This window comes from Watersipora subatra, chromosome 4 (assembly GCF_963576615.1).
Source record: "Watersipora subatra chromosome 4, tzWatSuba1.1, whole genome shotgun sequence".
Classification (NCBI taxonomy): Eukaryota; Metazoa; Bryozoa; class Gymnolaemata; order Cheilostomatida; family Watersiporidae; genus Watersipora; species Watersipora subatra.
Window position 1 is genome coordinate 55,448,672 of NC_088711.1, and position 16,823 is coordinate 55,465,494.

Genomic DNA, 16,823 nt, shown 5'->3' on the forward strand with positions numbered 1-16,823 from the left:
GCACGTGAGTCAGTTGCCAAGTATGCCGGAGGGGTTTTATGACAACAGCATCAATCTGTATTTTTCAACTGCACAGGTTATACTTTTGTACCGTGTTTTTGTGCATGCTTTTCAGTGCAGAATTATGTGAATTAAAAGTACTGTGCGTAGACCAAAAGTTTGCCAGTAAAATGAAAAATAATGCAAAGAAAAAGCAAATGATAACAATTGATATTAAACGGAAAATTATTGAAAAATATGCGAAATGTGTATGCATGATTGAGCTAGCTCAGCAATATGACAGAAATACATCCACAATTATTAAACAGAAGGATTATATTCAGGGCATTTAGCTCGCAAAAGTACTAACCGTAGTTTCTAAACGGCGCGGCGATCTTCACCACCGCTGATGGAGAGACCACTCAGGCATTGGGATATAAGATAAACAATTGGCCGGTGACAGCCTAACTGAAACGACGCTATTTGAAAAGGCCGTTGCTATCTATCAAAACTATAAAAATAGACATTCGGACAAGTTGGCTAGGGGTCGTGCATTAAACCTTTGTGACGACACCTGTGTTCGATCTAATCGCGACATGTTGAAAGGGCGACAAAGGCAAACGTCCTTAGATAGGTTCATCTTAAAACGGCCGGCTAGTCGTGAAAGCGAAACCAAGGAAAAATTAGCTAACTAGCGAGAAACTTCAAACTATGAACGCTGAAGAAATTTTAAATACGTTAAGTTAAAAACGAAAGTTTGCTTTTAGGCTTGCTTTAAGTTTGTCTTTTAAGACTTTGATAAATCCAAATTTATCAAAGTCAACCGTTGTAATGAAGGATAACTTATATATCTCTCTCTGGCAAATGCTAGCGTTAGCTGCTATTGTATGTATTTAATTTTACATTTTAATTTAACACATTTCCTTGCATTATTTTTATTTGTTGCTTTTTGAAAGCATGTGGTAAGTTAGGACAATAACCAACATGTTCTTTCTGTTACAATATCTTGTTTTGAGTGTTTTATTTGCATTTTACAGAGTATGGAAACCAATAAATATATATTTAATTGTTCTATATATAAATAAATTGCACCAACATGCGAGTAAATTGACATACGAGCTCAGTCTCGGAACGCATTAAGCTCGTAAGTTGAAGTATGACTGTATCATGGTGAGTCTTATTGAATTTTTTCTGATCTACCCTGTTTATTTTTGGTAGTAATAGTATAGGTGTAGTAGCCTACTAGTTGCTGACCCAGTGTATGCATCCCTGAGTCACATAAAATTACATCATACAATACATGACTCAGTGATCAGTCGTACTCACTGGCCTGAGTTAGGTGTGTTTTCACTCATAATTGATTGCCAGTTGCCACATGACTTATTCAATGTGTCAATGCTTGCGTGTTTATTTTTTGCCTGCTGACATTAGCCCTATGGCATGAGCAATCAATCCCTTCGTCACACGATCACTAGGCCACAAAGTCTATTACTCGTAAAAGTGTCTCAGAGTCAGAATCCGTTGCCAATCACCTCACTATTCAGATTTTTTCTAAATTAATTAGGAATTAAAAGAAATTTCAAATTAAAGGAATTTAATTTTAATTTAAAGGAATTTAGGAATTTAATTCTAAATTAAAGGAATTAAGAGCTTTCAGAAGTTTTCATTCAGCCAAGCTTACCCCGGTACAATGACAGGTTATTCTCATAGATTGTTGGGTGTACTGTTTGCTAACCATGCTACCAGGGTCACTTTGATGCACAGCCATGTTTTTGTTTTGTTTAGAAAAAGTAAAAGTTCAGACGTATCTAGACTCCCCTGTCATGATGTATGATGTAAGACTCGAAGGTATCAATGGACTGCCGATAGGATAAAACCTGAAAGTTTAGACTATGACCGCCAAGAATACTTGCATACTAACATTTGAGAATTTTGGTGTCTTGGCTCTGAGGGTTTAGTTTGCCCGAAGCCTCATGGTAAAAGACATAAAACGTGACCATAGCACGAATTTTAGCCTTTTTCTGAGTCAGATGTGAGTAGGAATTTGATCATGGTTTTGGGTCTAATACCCCTTGTGTTTTTGACACTCACTGTTTTGGAAAAATAAACCTCAGTATGGATTTCAGATGTGATGTTAAATTCTGAAGCCTATCAGTTGGTGGTGATATACCTTGGAGCTTTTCATCTTATTCCTAATGTGCGGTTAGTGTAAAGTACGGATGCGTAAAAATGTCCAATTTTTTTTCAATTTGAGAGCAGGGTTTATCAGTCTTTTGTTGTCCTGACCTTAAAATGGTGTACACCAGCTGTTTCGGCATGCTTACTTACCCTAGAGATCAAGTTTCACCTCATTCAGTGAAATACAAATGGCCGTATCCAAGGAGAACCTAACGTAAACAACCTATTTCTGTGCGTCACGTCTTTATTCGCGATTTTCTCCGTTTCAGTCTTTGGGAGTTTTGGCTGACGTGCCTTCCAAAAAGTCGCAATATCTCATGAACTACTTAAGCTAACTCAAAAAATCAAAATGCTTTAAATTATCAACAAGATTCTGCATCTGGCTGTGTTACTAACTCAAAATCTGAAAATCCCTCATTTCGGTTGATTTTCACATGAGAGGTCACAATTATTACGTATTCATTTGTATTTGAAAAATATGTTTTATACGTTGTAATTTGATTACAATTTAGTGGTATTACATGAAATATTGAATTGTTACGATTATGTTCTGAACAAATAAAATGCACATTAAAACAGTTGTCCAATTGTTACGATTCTGAGAGCTCATAAAGATTCTCTTTTATTTCCCTGGAAATATTTATGTTAGCGTCTCGTTAGGCATTGATTGTAAAAATGAGGGCAACAGAATACATGAGTCTCTTATCTTTACTGTATTTGCCGCAAGCAGACACTTTTTTAACAACTAATTTTATATTACTATTAAGGCTCAACTGTGGCACCTTTTCAAACAACGACAGCATGTAGCTACGTAAGGAACATCGATTTATTTGTGTATCTAAAATTGTATTTTACTTTCTTACCACAATAGTGCGTTGTCAGTAGCATCGCCAGGCTGTATCTCATCTGCTTGGTTCACAAAAAGTGTAGGAGACTAGGCAACGTAAAGCAAATTATCGTAGTCCCCTGCAATGCAGGGCAGTTATATTTTTTGGACCAGACAGCCTAGTTGTGGTCAGTAGTCTTTCTCATAGTAGTTCTCAGTAGTCAGTGTCGCTTACTGTTTGCAATATATATATATATATATATATATATATATATATATATATATATATATATATATAACTTAATTAATTTAAACGCACTGCATATTATATTGCTTCAACCCTAAAAGAAGATCTCATTGAGTCATGGTGTATTCATAACTGACTTTTTGTATTCGTCATTTCATCTTCCTCCAGGACTACCTACAAGCCTCCTGTGCCTGTTGTCAGCGATCGTGTCGGTAGGTTATCGAAGTCTTGATAGCTGAATGACATGATCTCTGACGACAGTCAACTACTGCAAGGAGCCGGAAGGCCTACCAAATAGAATTTTCAATTGCAGTGAATTTAAGTGTTATGCCACTCGTGCTTGTCTCATCGTTAGACAAGGCTAAGAAAGCCATCAAAGCCAATGAACTGGAATATGGTAACAAGTTTTACACATACCATGAGGACGGGGCATTCAACAAGCATGCAATACTTTTTGAAGGTAATCTCACATCCTCAAAGCACTTTTTCCGCACTGCCCAATCTGTGATTTTGTGTTGCAAATGCACATTTTATACCTCAGATATTTTAGTGTAAACTTTATTGTGAAGTGTAACCTATGCAACTCCTAGGAACTCACATTTAGTATGTCTCTCACACCCATTTGGATGTGGAGCAGTCATCTGGCAGTTTATTATCAGGTGGAGGATGTTTCCAGCCCTTCATGTTTAGTAGTCATAATGTATATGACATGTTTTGTTTTAGGCCGCTGAACTTGTAGCACCAGTAAATCAATGCGTTAAAGAAAAAATTTGTCAATTAGTAAGCCAAGGAGTTTGTACACTGCCAGAGATGAGGAAGCATCTCTGTGAGTATGCATCAACTAACTTCCCTCTAGCATTCAGCATGAACAAGCGCTTTTATCCTGATGACCACACTATGAAGAATCACATTCAAATAGCCTTTGCAGAAACAATGTGAGTTTCTCAAACTTCTGTTGCATAAATGATGTTGGCATGCACTGTTGAAACACCCAGCAAACTCAATCTAATATGTTGTGTATGTTTAATTTATACCTTACAACTTTAGGAGACACTGACAGAAGGATTACCAAGGTTATTAGCATTTTAATTCAAAAAGCAAATGTTTGCTTTTGGGTCTCTCCTTGTTGAAAAAGGCTTGTGTTTTATTTTGGTAAACAAAATATAAGCCTATTTCAACAAAGAGAGACCCCAACATCAGCCATTTGGGGTTTGCTGTTAGGGTCAATGTTTACAAAATAAAACATTGTTTAACAAAATAAAACAAACAATCAGTGTCTCAATTCTCCCACCAACTAAACATTTGCACTTCCCCACTCCTGAGCCTCACTCCTGCGAAGTTACTTAGAAACTGGCGAGGTTTTTAGCGACCGCCATTGTACCTGACCCTCCTTCTGTTCAGGATTGCTTTATCGCTCATCAATAAAAAGCTATTTTGGCCATCATTTAGTTAAAAGGCACTGACTGATGTTAGTGTTTTTTGAGAGGTGTACGCAAAGATCAGTTTATACTCTAAAACTAGCCACCACCACACTTCAAAATGTTTGCACAGACTCGTCATAATTTTTTGAGCTGTTCTGTTTTTCCCATCATTTATAGATATTCATCTTCTGACCGAGAAAATCTGCAGATCACTAATAATAGAGAATGAGTGGCAGGGCCAAGGGACTGCTGAATTTCACTTTCAAAAGTCCTCGAATTCACATAGCTTTTTCATCGTTACCCAGACCGATCATCAAAAGCGAATGCTACGCAGATACAGCGAGGAAATAAGTTTTATGGATGCGACCCATCAAACCACCAGCTATGCTCTGCCTCTTTTCTTTGTAGGGGTGAAGACTAATGTTGATTATTAAGTAAGCCATGCATGTGATAACAATTTTCATCCTGGCGTTAAATATGCAAAGGCAATATCTTTAAAAAAATTGTGCTCCTACCCTGTCTTTTCAGTTTACTATTAATATGTAGGAAGCTTTTAACAGTCAGTCTTACCAACACACATTTTGGTTCGTGGTCAATCACTTTCCATTTTGCCAGTCTGCATTTTCTGGAGAGTATGGTAAAGCTAATGACCATTGTGTATGGCCTTAGGTGAAGTGATAGAAAGCAGCAACCTCTTTATCCGTACTTTTTCTTGTGATATGAGCAATATGCTTGTTGTAACAGGTGGTGGCAACATTTATTCTGGAGCAGGAAATGAAAAGTTTTTCGTGATGGACTACTCACAGGGCGAAATAGCTGCACTAGAGAAATCTTTTTTCCAGGTAAAAACATTATTTTCTTCCATTCTAATTATACCATCAAAAAAGCAACATCAACTGCATAAGGTTAGCATTTTTGTTTTACCATTGGCAAAGTGCAAGTGATATGTAAGGGGGCATAACCCCGCATTTTGAGACAATTGTTCTGTAGCAAATCATAAAGACATTTAATTTGTCTGACTGTGGAATATATTGTGTACATACAATACACGTTGCTTGGTTTATGGGTGTAAAAATGTTGTTAAAGTGATTCATTCTAAGTAGTAGATGATAGGATCTTAGTAGCATTCTCTAGCTTGAGTTCGTACCCACATACCTACGTGTACATGGCAGCTTGAGGTCGTACCCACATACCTACGTGTACATGAGATCTATGCTGCAAGTGCATCCCCATTAACTTGTTCTTTCATTGCCCTTTGATATGCAGCATGTTTCTCTTCATCTAGATTTGCAAGTATTGTTCTGTTACTTTCATCGCAGACAGGCATGGCTGAGAAATTTTAAAAAAACCAAAATGGCCCTTAGCGATGTCGAATATGACATAGTCTTATCAAAATTAACAAATAATATTCCTGTCAAAGTCAAAAATCATCACAAATAATACCACTTAGATACTGCATTCATAGTACTTTACAAGTTCATGGAGATGTGAATACACGTGCTATAATTGTTTTTTATTTTAGATCACAGATCTCCGAGAGGAGTTTGCAGGGAGTAAGAAATGACGGAGCAAGAACGCTTTCTGAGGCTTTATAATACATGCAATATCTAGATAGGCATAGAACAAGTTTGTTCCCTATAACTGTGGGTTAACTGGCGATAAGTTGGAGGGCACGCCAGAGGTGTCCTCTGGCGTACCCTCCACCTCATTGCCAGCTCGTCTGCAGCCATAGAAAACAAACTTGTTCTAGACAGGAATACTTGCAAAAAGTGTTCGCCATAAATATTAGCTGGAATCGAACTGTTTCAGCTTGGTACTGTGATCAATATTGAGTGAATATATTGATCAAGTTAAAACATACCCGCATACATACAACATTCATGATTTTCAACACTGATGTTTTTTAAATCACAAAGGCTTATATTCACATATTTTCATATATCTACATGTATATGTGGTCCTTTTCTACTATATTATTTTGTTCTCATTTGTGCTTGTTAAATACTCTTTATGGCTTTGGTGCTGAGGTGGTAGGAATTAAGTTATGTGCAATATTTTCTTTTTATATCAAATAAAGGAAAAATTGTTTAACTTACTATTTATCATGATAGATTCGTCCAATGACTAAAACAACCTGCTTTCTATCATTGTTCCAGCGGTCCATCACCATACATTTTGTCATTGCGCATCGAATTTTCAAACAACGTATGCTGTCTAATGTTATCTATGCCAATAAACATACATTCTGCTAAATATTTTGTGTATGCTGCCCACTGATGTTCCAAAATTGGCTACACAGGAGCCAATCACATGGAGCAGCTCTCACTCTTTCAAAGATTTGGTCCTTGAGAACCCTCATTGCCGCCTCGGCATAATTGTTGGTGTTATTACCCCGAGTGGGCCAATCACGACGATAACAAACCGCCCATGCTTGACGGTGATTGTGGAGCTTTCCAACGTGCGCTATTAAATTTTGATAGAGGCTTGCAACTTCACTACTTTGAAGCTCTTCATATGATCCATCTAGAGCATCTTCAGACATGGCGAATGTCATCTTTTTAACAGCAACGAGCAGCTGTGGTCTATGCTCCTTCCTGATATTATTCTGCTTTTCCACAGGAATCTCCACACTGCCTGCAGCAAGTGGAACACACACAGAATTTGTGTAGCCTCGGGATACACTGCTGCCAGGCTGTGCCTCTCCGCCTCACTGTCATCAGACAAAAAAACACGAGGGCCAAGTGTGCCACGGCCAAAAAAAGCATCTTCTGGTATGATTTCTATGTACAGATTCAATGCCAGAGTAATGCACTCACTAGACTCGGAGGTCACAATTAGGCATCCCAGGGGTAATCCATCAGCAGCACTGAGGGTCAGCAGCATGAATACTCGGCAGTCGTATTGATCCATTTCCCCCGAAGCATCAATAAACACCAGTTCTCCGCTATATCCATGCTTCTGACTACAACGTTTCATGAGTGGAGTACATAGAGCGATGGCGATTTTGTTGTTGACCTGATCGATTTTGGCACAGATTTCTCCTACCTCACTGTTGTACTCTGCAATGGCAGCTGCGAGGTCTTTTAACATTTTCTCGCCACTTGCAGCACCAAAGGCCTTGTCGAAGATCTTTCGGTACAACCTGCAATTTAAAAAGGGAACAATATTGTGATTGAATATGGTAAACATGGTTGCATCTTCCTTATAAATACATGATATAATTCAGACATACGTGTTACCGAGGAGACCAATAAAAATTTTACAATGATAGCTTCGCAATGAAATGCAAATTACAATGAGGAAGCTAAAAAGATATATTGTATTATCCAGATAATACCGTGTTATATCCTAAACTGAATGTTAATATGTGCAAATGCACAAAGGAGTGGGTCAGATGGCTCAATGGGAATGGATTCTAGGGGTACAGCCTCGGGAAGATTTTGAATTTGGGCAGTTCAGGACTTTCAAGATGGTAGATAGGGTTAGAGTATCATAATAAATTAAAGGCGACCATGTCGAGCTTCATTTTAATTTTGTTATATATTTTTGTCTCTAGTTATTATTATTTTTTACCTAATATTATTTTTTCAATTTATTAGTTTATTAATCCCAACCCTTTTTTTATCTGTGACAGAATTTTATGTCTAGACACTTTGCATGGTCAGTGTTGTATAATCGAGCTGGTGGGCCGCGGGCTACGCTAATGCCCGAGGTCATGGTAGTTACAGGTAGTTACGAGAGGTCACGGGAAGTACGAGAGGTTACGGGAAGTACGAGAGGTTACAGGAGTATAAAGGCGTGGGGAGATTGGGAGAGCTTTCTTCTTTACATCAACTGCATGTGAGTACACACGTTTATATAACATGGCGCAGTTGACGAAGCTCTGATTTTTTTTCTTGTTTTGTTATCATTAGCGATAAATTTTCTGGTTGCGGGTAAGTTATAACGGTTGAGTAGACCCTTTCACGGGCGTGCAGGTGAGGTAACGTGGGGTAGGGTAGTGTTGTGAGGTGTAGTAGCGGTGTTGGTGAGGTGTAATTATTTATTACATATTCGGAGGTGGGAGTTACACTAGTTATACGAGTGGGGTAGAGTGTATTTGTGGCAAGGGAGATATTGTATCGGGTAGAGATGGAGAGTGGGTTTCCGAAGCTGGTGTTTGGAGAGCACGGTGATGGGTCGTGGGAGAGATTCATAGAGGAGATGAATTTATGTATTGAAAGTGCTGTTGAGAGAAGAGGTTACGAAGGTGAAGGTGGCGATAGACGCCCTATTATGAGAGGTAGAGGTAGGTTAGTGCCACTATTGAGAGCTATTGGGCACAGTGGTAGAGAAGTATTGAGGGGTGCAGGGTTTGACGTAGATGGCGTAAATTCTACTTATGAAGGAGCAGTGGAGGTTTTACAGGGTTATTATGGTAGACAGGAGAGTATGTTCGTAAAGGGGCATAAGTTCCTTACGGCTAGGCAGACACTTGGGGAAAGTGATAGAGAGTTTTTACAACGGGTAGAGAGTTTGAGCAGATATGCAGAGGTGACTAACGATAATGATAGGGTAAGGTTTGCCCTTATTGTGGCGGTTAACGGGTTGAGAGATAGAGAAGTAAGCAGAGAGTTAATGAAGAATGCCAATCTTACTTGGGCGTTATTGCAGGAGGCATTGAGGGCTCGTGAAATGGCCAACAGCTCTGATAGATTTTTGAGAAATGAGGGTAGAAGTACCGAGTTGAAGAGTGAGGTTAAGAGAGAGGTAGCAAAGGTATCAGAGTTTGATAGCCGAGCGCAGTACAGGAGTAATGATAGAGATAGAAGTTATGATTCAGCAGGTAGATCTTTCCCTGGGGGTAGCCCTAGGAGTAGTAGAGAGTATTATGGTAGTGAAGAGCAAGGTACTAGTAGATATGGGACAAGAGGCAGGGAGTATCACAAGGACAGTGACAGTAGAAAGTATAGAGATAATAGCAGGGAGAGGCATGTCTCTAGATATAGAGCAGGCAGTAGAGAAGGCAGTGAAGGTAGAGTATGCTACAATTGCAAACGTAGTGGGCATGAGATGAGGAGTTGTCCCTCCATTAAATGTTTTTGTTGTGGACAGCGAGGACATGTATCCCGTTATTGTAGGGATAGGAGAGAAGTAGGTTATGACGGGCGAGGTAGTAGTAGGAGGTCAGGAGGTAGTCGAGATAATAGCTACGAGCGGTATGGTAGCAGGGACAGTTGTAGTGGGGAGAGGTACAGGGGCCGAGAAAGCCCCCGCGAAATTAGAGGCCAATTTGGCAGGTACAGAGACAACAGTATGGATAGGTTTGAGGGGCAGAAATATAAGGAGAGGTACCAAGATAGTAGTAAGGGCAAAAGTGTTAGGTTCTCTGGTTCTAGGGATAAGTATGAGGATGACAGTTGACTAGGAAGGAGAATTGTAGAGGTTTTGAAGGTCAATGGGAAGAACGTTGAATTTACGTTTGATACTGGGGCAGAGGTGTCGACTGTAACCGAGGGGACGGCCGAAAGGCTGAACCTACAGCTAGAGGAGCCATCTACTGTTTTGGCGGGAATAGATGGTCGTAAGCTAAGGGTAGTCGGTAAAGCAGGTGTTCGGTTAGAAAGTAAATACGGATTTATGGAGACAGAGGTATACGTGGTGAAAGGATTGAGAACAAACCTCTTGGGCATAACTGAGTTAAGGCAGCTTAAATTATTTGCTGTTGTAAACGCGGTATGCGAAAGTAAGTTTGAGGCTGTTAAGGAGTGTAGAAGTATTAAGCCAGTGAAGCCGTTTTCGTCAAGAACCATTATTGCTGGGTCAAGTTATGTTTCAGATGATGTCGAGTTGCAAAACCTGACAAATAAGTCTGACAGAGAGAGCGAAGTTGAGAGAGGTCACACAGGTCAAGATTGGTGGACTTGCAAAACCAAGGAAGTGAAGAGTAGCGAATACGTGGAAATTGGTAGCCAACAGGGGACAGCCCAAGGCACCAGAGATGTGCAGGTGTCTATGGGGTGTGGTAGAGAACAGAGTCACGATGAGGTAAGGGAAGGTGCTGAGAAAGTAGCTAAACCAGTGTCTGTAATGGAAAAGGTTTGCTCTTTTTTAGCCGAGATATCCAGCAAGGGAATGTTAGACAGAGAAGGTCATGAGAAAAAGGTAGCGGAGATTGAAAGAGAGGAAAGGGAGGTGCGGAGGAAGTCGAAAGAGAAATTAGCTAAGCTGAAAGCCAAACGGGAGGCAGCAGTCATGGAGTTGGAAAATGTCAAGGCATTCAGGGTAGTGGTGCAGGAGTTAGCCGAGGTTCAGAGGAGAGTTGCTAGTAGCAGACCTGCACTGGTTGCAGGTGAGGTCGAGCTAGATAGGTCTGGGCCTATGCCAACTCCCAGCTCTGTGGTGCCATCCCCTGTGCAGCCGGTTACGGCCCAGGTGGAGACCTCCCACAGGAAGCCTGTCGAGCCTGCCTCTTATTGGGGAGAGCGAGGTAAAGACGGAAGAGACGGAGATGAGGTTGAGGAGTCATTACTGACCCAACCAAAAGACTCCGGGCTAGTCAGGGTTGGTGGAAGTAGTGTTGGAGATGTTGGTGGAAGGAGTGTTGGTAGTGACAGTGGTCACGGTAAAAGTATTGGTAGCGGCGGAGGTCAGAGTGATGGAAAAGCCAGTGCAGACTGGCAATGGAGCTGGCAGTAGCGAGAAGAGTACACTGATTTATACAACAGTGAGAGTGGAGGATCAGGAGAGTGAGGAGAGTAGTGCGGCCGGGTACGACAGCAGCCCCGGGTTGCTGGGGAGTGATGGTACGCAGGAGGAGTCGATGGAGGAAGACCTAGGTTAAAGCGTAAGGTAAACTTCACCAGCAAGGTGAGTTGATGAATGAGTCCCAATGTATTTCTGGAAGGTTAGTGGCCCATACAAAAAAGAAAAGAAAAAGGGCATGTTGTATAATCGAGCTGGTGGGCCGCGGGCTACGCTAATGCCCGAGGTCATGGTAGTTACAGGTAGTTACGAGAGGTCACGGGAAGTACGAGAGGTTACGGAAAGTACGAGAGGTTACAGGAGTATAAAGGCGTGGGGAGATTGGGAGAGCTTTCTTCTTTACATCAACCGCATGTGAGTACACACGTTTATATAACAGTCAGCAGCTACGTACACGTAACCCTGGTCATACTGCAGTTGAAGATCCAGCTTGTGTGTGTTCAAAGCAGATGCAGGTGAATGGCCTTTCGAGAACAGGCCTTTGAATTTCTCAACCGTCTCCTTGCTGACGTCTCTGTGCTTCAGTGTATCAGCAGTATAAATGAAGTGGTTATGGGTGTAAAAGATCTTGATAACAGTTTGATAGGCTGGCAGGTGCTTTTCCTCTTGTGCTCTGAAATGGACAATAGAAATTTAATTACTTTAATTTTTTGTAAATTTTCTGTTTTTACAATCAATCGTAACTTGCGATCGATCATATCTTTTTTCTGGGATTTGATGGGATTTAGAGACGATTATATCCACGAAATCATTGTAGAAGTGATCTGATACAATTTTACAAAAGTCACAGAATTTTGTGGTATTTGGATGACAAATGTCGGCACGGCAGTACAAAATATGGGGGCTCATTCAGGCCCTAACCAGGGCCTGAATGGGTTAACCACCTGAGGGCTAACCACCAGTCTTATGTAAAATTTCTTACCTGCTCAGTTTCCAAGGAATCCTTTTAGCAGTCATAGCTAGCTTTGTTGGCCAATTCGTGTTCTTGGATGACAATTTCTTATTAGCTGTTGGAGACCAAGGAAGAGTCTTGTGTTGGCATCGGCAAAAAAACTTTGAACAGATTCACCCATTCATTTCTTGGCTTTGTTGCTTCAACACGAAATGTTGACACTGGTGAGCTGTTGGTACTGTTCTAGCCACATTTTAGCATCATCTTCATTGTCGATGTCAATTCTAAACTCTGGTTCGTATTTGTCGTCCCCAACCTCTTGATAATTTCAAATGTGGTAGTCATAGTAAGGCGGAAGGGCTCCCTGTACAGAAAGAAGTAAGACATGTTTAGTTCTTATTTTCAGATGTGGATGGCGAAAATAAAATGAAGCGCCATGCACAATCACAAAAGCCTGTACTCTAGTATAATAGGCTGTACCCAACCACCCTTCCCAACCGATGTTTCACGTAATTAGGTGACATAGCACAAATATATTTCGACTATGTAAGACTAATGAAAAGGTGCATACTTATGATCACCAGACAAACTCCCATCATCAGACAAACACATTCACTAGACACTAACTAGAGTTCTCTTAAACAGGAATAATTCATAAAATTATGTTTTTATGCCACTGAACAGTGCTGCTTTTACCATATAATGCCAATTACAGAAAACATTTCAAAATTAATGAGTGTATACTGTACATATTTATCTCCTAGTAATTTGAACTATATTTAGTGTAGACTTGATAGGTTGCGTTGCAAGTTCCAGCACTTACTCTGTTACTAAGTGTACGGTTTGTTGCACATAAGCTTGCACTTTTTTATCCACCTACTCTAAATAGCATTTTATTTTTATATCAATTTAATAACTTAATTTAATATAATTCACTAGGTTAGCACTATATAAAATCTACTTAAAATAGTTGTTTTTGCATTTTGGCTCTGGAAAATATTACACAAAAGTAAACATTTTATTTGAATAAAAAATTGCTTCAACACACAATATTGTTGGCATACAAAAGAAATATTACAATGGATTAACCTACATGCTACAGCTTGATGACAGTTCAACTATACATCTAAGCAGACTTGGCAAATCACCAAAACTTGTTTAGTGATTTAGGGCTGAACAATCAATGCTAACTTTAGCAAAGATATATCTGCATATATATTCACAGCTCTGAGGATATTCAGTACATATCATCCTTTATTTTCATGCTGAGTATCATATTTCATACTTTATAGATGGTCTTAACTAATGACCATGATCTGGCTAGAATGTTGCAAAGGAAACCACAAATAATAACGTCATCACAAATGTATATTAGAAAATGCATATATGATTTGTTAATCAAAAGATTTTTCGGGCAGGAAACTAGTAGATCAGGAAGTAAATTATTTAAAAAATGCACATTTCTAGCTAAGAACATAAAAATTATCTCTGTTTTTTTATTCAAAACTAGAAAAAAAGACAATGAAAACTTGTACACTAGAAAACTATTCTGTAATTAAAACAGGAAGTAACATAATCAAGTGAACAGAATTATAAGAAACAGGTAAAAAGGTGCTAAGTTATAAAGTCGTTATGTTTATGTCTATGTCTATGACAAGTTGACAATGGTCAACTTTTAAATCTACACTAGGATCCTGGTGTAAACAGACCTGATCAATAGATAAAAGACTAACATTGTTGCTACAAGACCAAAGGCTGCAATGACATCTGCAAGTCAAAACTATCATGCCTTTAGTCTTTGTTCCTTGAAAACAACTAACAAATCTCAGTAGATGCTCAGCGCTCATACATGACTAGCACTGTGTGCTGTTTCTATCATCACATAAGAATAACAAAAAATATTAAGAGAGGAGAAACCAATTCTATATCATCATCAGATTTGTGGTCAAAGCAAAATTTCTGATGAATGCCGACATTACAAAAACAGAGATGAGTTAAACTTCTTTTTTTTCGACTAGCTAAACTTTATTCTAGTTACCTGATTGATTATTTTTATAGCATTTTAATTTAAACTAGCTATTTACTATAGTGTGGCACTGAGTATTTCATGACAGCAGGTGGTTCTGGGTGTTCCTAAGCAAAGGCAGCATCTATAGGAGTATGTGTTATATGTATAGTATTGATATTATATAATGTACACAATCACTGCATATTTGAAGAAATTATAATAATGTGATGGATGTCTTGGTGAGATTTTTAAAAAACGCCATGCAAAAACTGAAGATGTTAGAGGAATATTGTGTATTCTGAGCAAAACTCTATGAGAAAGAATTGAATTTTTTTTTTTTGTCAAGTTTGGATGCATTAAAAAACCAAAAACCTGCAGATTAGCATTACTCTTACTACAAGAATTTATAAAAAATAGTTGAAGTTACATTATTTGGTTGGTTTAGAAATCACTGTAATAACCAAAACAAAGGTCATCTAATATAAATATATAATATATATAAAATTAAAATAATCAGAATTGTATCTCCTTGTCCATAAAGGATGATGAGTGTCTGATGACTGCTAAATATTTTAACATCTTTTTAGCATGAAACTCTAAGTTATACAGTTTTTATCCAATTTTACACTGCTCTTTTGTTATCTATTTTATAAAAAATAAAATATATTTCATTAGAAGTCATTTATATTTTCTAATTTTCTAAATGGTGAATCGCTAAAATGACAAAGAATTATGCTGTATTACTAAACATTATTGTTTTATGTTTATAATTCTGAAGGAACCTATATACAGTGCACCCTCGAAATACGATTACCCAGATATACGATTTTTTCATCTTACGAAGTCAAATATTGTGATATCTTCACCTCACTATACGAATTTTATTTCACCATACGAATTTGAAAAAAGTTTCGCCCGAGGAAAAATTTGGCCGCCGGTGTGCTCATAACAGGCGTCGAAATAAAAAAGACACCGAAATATAGTTTGCCGAAAACATTCTTAGAGCGTTTAGAAGAGACACGATGATCGACTTCTCTCATGTCCGCGTGGAAAATTTCGTGTAAAATACACAAGCGAGAGCAAATATTCATTTGCAGCGTTATTATAGCTTTTACTATAAACTTTCAAGTCAGCATACGTATATAACTACAACTATCTACATTTAATTCGTTATCTATGGAATCTGAGACCGATACAAACGTTACAAAACGAAGGAAAAATTATTTCTATGTCAACAAAGTTGTATGTCGTAAATAAGAAGAAGAGACCTGTATTATTAACATTGTCAAGGAATATGATCGCAACCAATCAGCATTTGCAATTATTATTAAAACAAGAACTCCATTAAAGCAAGCACAAGAAAGAGCTTCCGACTGAAGATTTGAATGAGCTAGGTCATGCACGCAATCAGCATTCAAAAGGAGCAACCATTTTGTAAAGGCGAGGTTGTGGAAGATACAAAAAATCCCACATTCGCAGAAATGTTTCAAGTGTTTAATTTACTGATGTGGACTAGGACATTGAAACAATGCATGTATAATATATATTATTTATCTCTTGTGTGGCATGTTTTTCATATTTTATTCATTTTATTTGTTTCCTTTTGATTTTATGTTTTATTTTCTTGTTTAACCATGTCTTTGCATATGGGCTTGTTATCTTCTACGTGAATACAATTCATCGTATGTATGTATGTAACTCATATAACTAGCTACTCAAAATAGTTGACGCATCCACATTTCTTTCTGAAACTTGCTAAAGCCCTGTCCCCCATAGGGTATAAATACGTACAAACTTTGTATGTATGGTTACATTGATTCTTGTGCATATTTCATACAAGACAAACTACTGTACCACATTCTCTGGATCCTTTTACAAGCGCTAGCTAGCAATTTTCCGCATTGCACCATCAATTTTTTCGTAGAAAAATTGGACAGGAATGGACAGCTTCTTTTAGTGTGCTAAAATTCCAATTCATTACGTTTTAAATTTATTTTCTAGTGTACAGCACCATAATTAGCATTGATACGTTTTTGCCTCCTCTCTGCTTTACCCGCTACATGTACCAGCTACGTTACTCCAAAGGTATGTACGTCCAGTATAAAAATATAATTTTATTTTTCTTTTCGGTAGCCATTAAATGGTCAAGTGTGCGAGAGGCCGCTTTCTATAACTGCATCGCTCGGCCTTATTGATTTAGGTCGAAAAAGATTTCAACCAGGTAGGCTAAAGTTTATAGTGAAAGTGAAGATAGGAACTGCTGAAGGATAAAATTTCGTAATAAAAAGTTGAAATTCAGTAAAATAGTTCAAAATACATACTAAAACTTAGTTTTAAGTGTAGGCTTAGCAAGCTAAACTTACTTGAAGTGAATTCAAAGTTTATGTTATCCGTACCTTTTGAAAGCAAGAACTTACCGTCTGTACTACATTTGGTACACACATAATTTTGCGTTTTATTGCAGATCATAACCATTTAAATACACTAAATACAATACAGTTACTGTAGGTAACTATAATTACTAAAGT

At 38.3% G+C, this 16,823-nt stretch overlaps 1 pseudogene; it reads right to left on the reverse strand.

The window, feature by feature from the left end:
- Positions 1-6,899: 6,899 nt before the first annotated feature.
- LOC137394366 (uncharacterized) lies at positions 6,900-16,739 on the reverse strand (annotated as a pseudogene).
- Between the last annotated feature and the right edge of the window lie 84 nt (positions 16,740-16,823).